Source organism: Aricia agestis, chromosome 20 (assembly GCF_905147365.1).
Source record: "Aricia agestis chromosome 20, ilAriAges1.1, whole genome shotgun sequence".
Classification (NCBI taxonomy): Eukaryota; Metazoa; Arthropoda; class Insecta; order Lepidoptera; family Lycaenidae; genus Aricia; species Aricia agestis.
The window spans coordinates 4485991-4492563 of record NC_056425.1 but is presented as its reverse complement, the minus strand read 5'-3'; positions in this window follow the sequence as shown (position 1 = coordinate 4492563).

Below are 6573 nucleotides of genomic sequence, written 5' to 3'. Positions count from 1 at the left end.
AACTGGAAACCTTCTAAAGTAATAGCGACCGAAACTCCATAGTGTCTGGTCGTTCTTACCTCTATAGGGCTTATATAAAGGAAAATTTTTAGCTTAAAAAAATGACGAAAGTCTGCCTATCGCTGCCTCTTGGGTTATTATGTTAATAGTTTTTTAGAACATTTCGTGTTGAGTTATTTTTTGACAAATTATTAGTGATTTAATTTTTGTGATGTTTAAGTTAAAAAAAGCATTTTAATGAATTAACTAATTACTGATTTGCTTTTACATAATTTTAGAGTTCATGTTGTACGTGCTGAGATACATAAATTTTAAGGTGTCATGTAAAACTACCGACTTTTACCTGCCTAAAGTGAGTGTAGTGTCGGTCACGTTTTGGGCTGTAGTGTCGGTCACAATTTCTTTTGCTAATAAATATTTTATAATAGTTTGTTTCATGCACTTTCGATAAAAATACTATATTGGTGTTTAGAAACACTCTCGGAAACGACTTCCTTTTGCATGTAGTGTCGGTCACGTTTATGTTTGACTAAATAAATACTATTTGAAAACAACAGTGTACACCATTTTTTCTGCAAAAGTTAACTTGTTTAATCTGCTACAAAGCCATCTTAAAATTGATATTAACAACATGATAGTAACCATTATATATGACAAAATAAAACGCAAGTCGTATCAAATGTAGAGTCAGTCACATATGGAATTGCCCTTAAGTATGGATTGTTATGCAATAGAGCTATTAGGGTTAATGAACTATTTTAAAGGTAAAATAGAGAAGATCCGTATGTCGGAATCTCGGTCATAAAATACTAGACGTTCCACGCGGCTTCACCCGCGTAAATTAGATATTTCACATACAAATTAGTCCTCGAAAAATTGCCTATGACCCTTCACGTGGTCTATTTATTATCTGTGCCAAATAACCGAAAAATTGCTCCAGTAGTTCGTGAGATAAGCCCTTTCAAATAAGTTCCCCCGTTTTTTCGCATTTTCCTCTATTTTTTCGCTCCTATTAGTCTTAGCGTGATAAAATATAGCCTATATCGTTTCTCGATAAATTGGCTATCTAATACTGTAAGAATTTTTCGAATCGGACCACTAGTTCTTGAGATTAGCTCGTTCAAACAAACAAACTCTTCCGCTTTATAATATTAATAATATATAAATATATAATATACAGGGTGTAACAAAAACAAGTGATAATACTTTAATCAAATCAAATCATTTATTTAATTCAGGCATCAGAGGCCCATATAACAAATACCTTAAATCTAACATACATATAATTATATTATAAATACCTTATTTTATATATACTTAAAAACTAACACTGTCACATTTTGCCGGCGACGTGACTCGCTTCGTTCCGGAGTCTCCCCCGGAACCTCCGATAGACTACATCCATCGGCCAGAACTCCGGCGCCTCGAAAGTCGACAGAAGATTCGTCGGTACTCTCACCACAAAGGAGCTAAAGTTAACCTTGTGGCGAGACTGCAGACGCTCGACCCTCAGGCGCAGTGTCGTCTTCTTCTGGATGTAGTCCACGACATCCTGGACCTCCATGGACCAGTGCAGGCGGGATATGTACAGGGGCGTCGCGGGGACCTCGCTCCGCAGACGCAGCTCAGGTACATATGGTGCGGTGCCGCAATGGTTGCGGGCGGCGGGCTTCTTCCTCCTCTCCACCAGTATGAAGCCCTCCTCATCGCACCTCCTGCCTTCGTCCTTGCCAAGCCGAGAAGATTCCACCTTGCGACTCTTCGTAGCCTTGCGGCTCTCATTCGCCCCATTAGTTTTCGCCCGCGGGGGAGGTGCGGGGCGACCAGCAACAGTCGCAAAGTTTTTCTGAGTCGCCTGAGGACTCGGGGTCGGCGCAACCGGGAGGGGAGCGGGGGCGGGGGCGGCAGCGGCGGTGTTCGTTGACCCGTCCGATGATAATGCTGACGGGCTAAACGTGCTCGCTTGCGCGCCACGACGAGTAGTGACGAATGCGGCATCAGCATCAGGTGACCTACATATTGAATTACCACTTTTTAATTGCGATAATTCAATACGTAAGTCACTGATCGTAGACTCTGATGCCTGCAATCTACCTCGAACTGCGGCCAGCTCCTCCTTCAGGAACCTGATGTCCTTCAGTAGGCTGACGACGTCGACGTGGTCCAATGTGACGGGTGGCAGCTTGTGGAGCTCCTTTGCCACAAAAGCCGGCACCTCATCAGGATCCGTCTGCTTCAGCAGGGAGATGATGTCCTGCACGCTCCTTTCCGTTCCGTCTCTTCGTCGCGACGGCATATTCGCGCTCTGTCCGAGCGTCTCGTATAGCAGCTGCTTGCCCTTGCAAATCTCCTCGCTGGAGAAGGAGGACTTGCAGATCTGCATGATGCTGACCTCGTCCATAGTGTCGATGGCGTGCTGGATAAACGCCAGCAACTCGTTGGCCACGAGCGCCATGGTCACGTGCAGCGGCAATGTGCCGCGCGATTCGCAAAAATATTACTTTTGCTGCGTGTGTAACGCGGAGCACGACCGGTCGCTAACTCGACGCATTACACACTGACTTTAGGGTGTGTACGTGTTCCTTGTATAGAGTTCACTGTGAAAGTAGCAGCGCTGAAAGACCAAAAATTTTTTTCACTTTTGTATGGGGAAACTCGTGACGCTCGGGCCCTTGCCCATACAAAAGTGAAAAAAAATTTTCGTCTTTCAGAGCTGCTACTTTCACAGTGAACTCTCTACAAGGAACACGTACACACCCTAAAGTATTATCACTAGTTTTTGTAACACACTGTATATTATAGTAGGGAAAGAAGTATAGATGTATTAGAGTTTAGACGACGTTCGCAAATCCATTGCGCCGATCGCGCGGGAACCGTACATTCTAACGTAACAAGAACTATCCTATTCCTCAAAGTATCTCCATACTAAACATCTTAATTTCTTTAAGCGGGACGAGTTAACCAACATACGCACTTGCACACTCCTAATATTAGTATTTAGTAACAATAATAAATAATAGATTGAATTTGCTGTAGTTTAACTTCACCGTACCTTTGTGTGCAGTTAAATTAATTATATTATATTTGTATTTGTAATGTTATCAATATGTGCACAATAAAGTATATTTGTTTGTTTGTTTGTACGATGAAATGTGCTGTATAAAGTCGAGCAAACATCGCGTCGTCCAGCTCTTGACCTGGTCTCACTGGAGAATGTTCCTAAGTTTTGCGTAAATAGTATATTCCTGTTTCTCTTTTAATGTTAGTGTCACATCCAACATTATAAATGCGAAAGTGTGTATCTGGCTGTCTGTTCACGGTTAAAGCGCTAAACCGATTTTAATTACATTTTGTGTGGAGTAACTTGAGTCCCAGAAAAAGAAATAGGGTACGTTTTAGCCTGAAAAAATGTGTAGTTACCGCGCGATAACCTTATGTAAAATAAGATAAACTATTGGTGCAATGCATAGATGGGGGCTTCAACTGGTAACAAAATATAACCTCAGACACAGAAATACAAAATTGACCCAAAATAACTTTCAGGCACATGTTAAAATATCGTGTAAAATAAAATTATCCCACTTTATTAAAGTGTTATTTATTCATAATTCAATTAATTTGTTATTTTAAATGAAGTCGAGTTACCAACTATGGTTTATGCTAATGGTCTTGGGGTAAAAAGTTCACGCGTTATGCCTTGAAAAATGCCTGTCAAGAAATTATGGTTTTGTGTAGTACCTAACTAACGACGCAAATAGTGACATTTAATCATTACTATACGTGGGAGAGCCGTGCTTCGGCACGAATGGGCCGGCTCGACCGGATAAATACCACGTTCTCACAGAAAACCGGCGTGAAACAGCGCTTGCGCTGTGTTTCGCCGAGTGAGTGAGTTTACCGGAGGCCCAATCCCCTAACCCCTACCCTATTCCCTTCCCTACCCTCCCCTATTACCCTATTCCCTCTTAAAAGGCCGGCAACGCACTTGCAGCTCTTCTGATGCTGCGAGTGTCCATGGGCGACGGAAGTTGCTTTCCATCAGGGTACCCGTTTGCTCGTTTGCCCCCTTATTTCATAAAAAAATAAAAAAAAAATTGCTTAACTTTAACGACGTGTTTGACAGAAAATGTAACTTATGTTAGAATATTCACAAAATTACAATAAGGCCGGCCATAGACTGACCGCATCTTGCAGTCGAAACTGACTGCAAAATGCGATCGGAATGCGGATGCGGAAAACGTAGTATCTCCATAGCAAATTTCATCAAAATCGGTTTAGGGAAACAGACAGACGGACACATTTATTAATCCGTCGATCGTGGAGTCTTGGAAATCTATTGTTATTCTATTGTGTCTCGCTCACCGGTGAGCTTATGGGGCTTGATGGGTTATAATAGTAGGGAAGTATGAATATTTAATAATTTGAGCTCAATATGCATTGCTGGAACTGCTTGCTCTATGGAATACTTATACTCGTACAGTACAAAAAAATTAAAACAAAGTTTTTACAGCCAATGCGATATTTTCATATATAATAGTAGTTATGCGCTTCGGTAGAATAAACAAACATACAGAAAATACTCCTATATAAATGGTCGCTGTTAAGCATTAGTGTCCTAACCCACAATTTTTTTTGTTGATAAATTTTGAATGCAGTCTTGTTCTAAATCATTTATAGAACATAACTGCATTCATAACTCATAATTTTTATGTGGGTTAGTACACAAATGCTTAACAGCGTCCAAATATTCTCGTGTCACTAACATTGTGACTCGAGAATTTTTATATATGAGAAGATAATGTTTAGTAAAAGAACGGTTTGAATTCGATAGCTTTTGTGCTGAAGTGTGAATAAGACTGCGACCGATTAAACTTATACAGCCGTTCCCTACTTCAAAAGAAGCCGAAGATTTAAAAATTCATTCAATCTTTTCAGTTGAACCAGATATTTTCGAGTGAAAAGCTATACAGAAATTGAAATTTGAAAATATAGCAATGGTGCTTGTAAAGTCGTTACAGCCTTTCGTGTTTTGTGTGGTAAACATACATTTTACCATGTAATCATATTCTATATATTAATATGCGAGCGAAAAACTTTGGATCCCTTTTGACGAAAAATGCGGAAACGTAGGTGATTGAAATTTTGCACAGTTATAGTTAATATGGTGAAGGAGTGCATCGAGCTAATTTTATTTTGAAATTATGCTTTTATCATACCTAAATTTTGAACAAATAAAATATTACTGTATACACTACAACACACACACTACGAGATTTTGATTGACAAGCCTATACACACGAATTGTACTCTTTTATGGTTGAAGTCTGTTATCAAATTGAAAATAGATTTAGTTTTTTTTATTGAATCTTAAATACTGTTAGGCAATTAATACACGGCCAGTTGTCTATTCAAAGTGCAACTGCTTGTTAAATATAGGTCTACCAGAATCTGATGGCAAAAAGTGAGAAAAGAAATTGACTCTAACAATACCGGGGTAATTGGAATAAAATTGAGAATTTGGAAGTAATTGGAATAAATTTGATCCTTTATTTTCCTTATAGCGGCTGATTCTGTGTGTAAAATATGCGAATATAACAATTTATCCAATGATCAAGGATATATTGGAAAATCTGCCATCCTTTGCCATCAGGTCCTGGTAGACCTATAGATCTCTAGGTAAGCTATTTAAATTGGAGTTTTATAAAACTCAAAATTAAATAGCTTAGTTAAAAACGTTGCAGTGTGTCCTGACCCTAGGAGTCAAAGGTTATTTTTAGTAACCATTTGAGCACATAAAGTAAACAGTATTACCGAAGTCGGCGCGTTACTCCAACTTGCCCGCGTTGTGCTCGTTAACAATATAAGAAAGTTGCTCAAACTATTTCTTGTTGCTTTTCCTTTTGTTTCAGCTTTTATGGTAATGCAAGTTTAATTTCTGAAATAGCAACCGTATTAGAAGTTGAACTGTTATCCGACTGAATTAAATAATAATAATATAATATAATATCTATAGACGTGCTAAGTCCCTGAAGGACTTGTGTTACAGGTACCAGACAACGGAAATATATTTAATACTTTTATACTATACATATATTTAAGATTTTTATTATATGATACACATATTTAATACACATCCATGACCCAGGAACTTTGAAAACTTTTTGTTCCGTCGCGTCGGCGGGATTCAAACCCGCGACCCCCGGCTTGAGCTACCAACGCGCTCACCACTGAGCTACAGAGGTCGTCGAAATGAGGGTTATGTGTTTGTGATTTCATTTTTGCTTTGATTTTAAAGGTCATTTAGAGGTGGTTTAGGTCTTACGTAGTCTCTTCACGTTGGCCTGAATCATGATGGACAAATACAGGCGATTACGGATATGTGTACCATCGAGGAAATTTATTCATAGGCAATTGACAGACCCACCTCATTTGTTCGGATCATGTCAATTCAATGATAATTGTGATCTATCGGCTGGGTTTGACATAACGCGACCAAATTACGTAGGTCCTCCATCTGCCTAAGAATCAACTTCTCTGATAGTACATTTTACAGCTTCACTATCATTTGGCAAT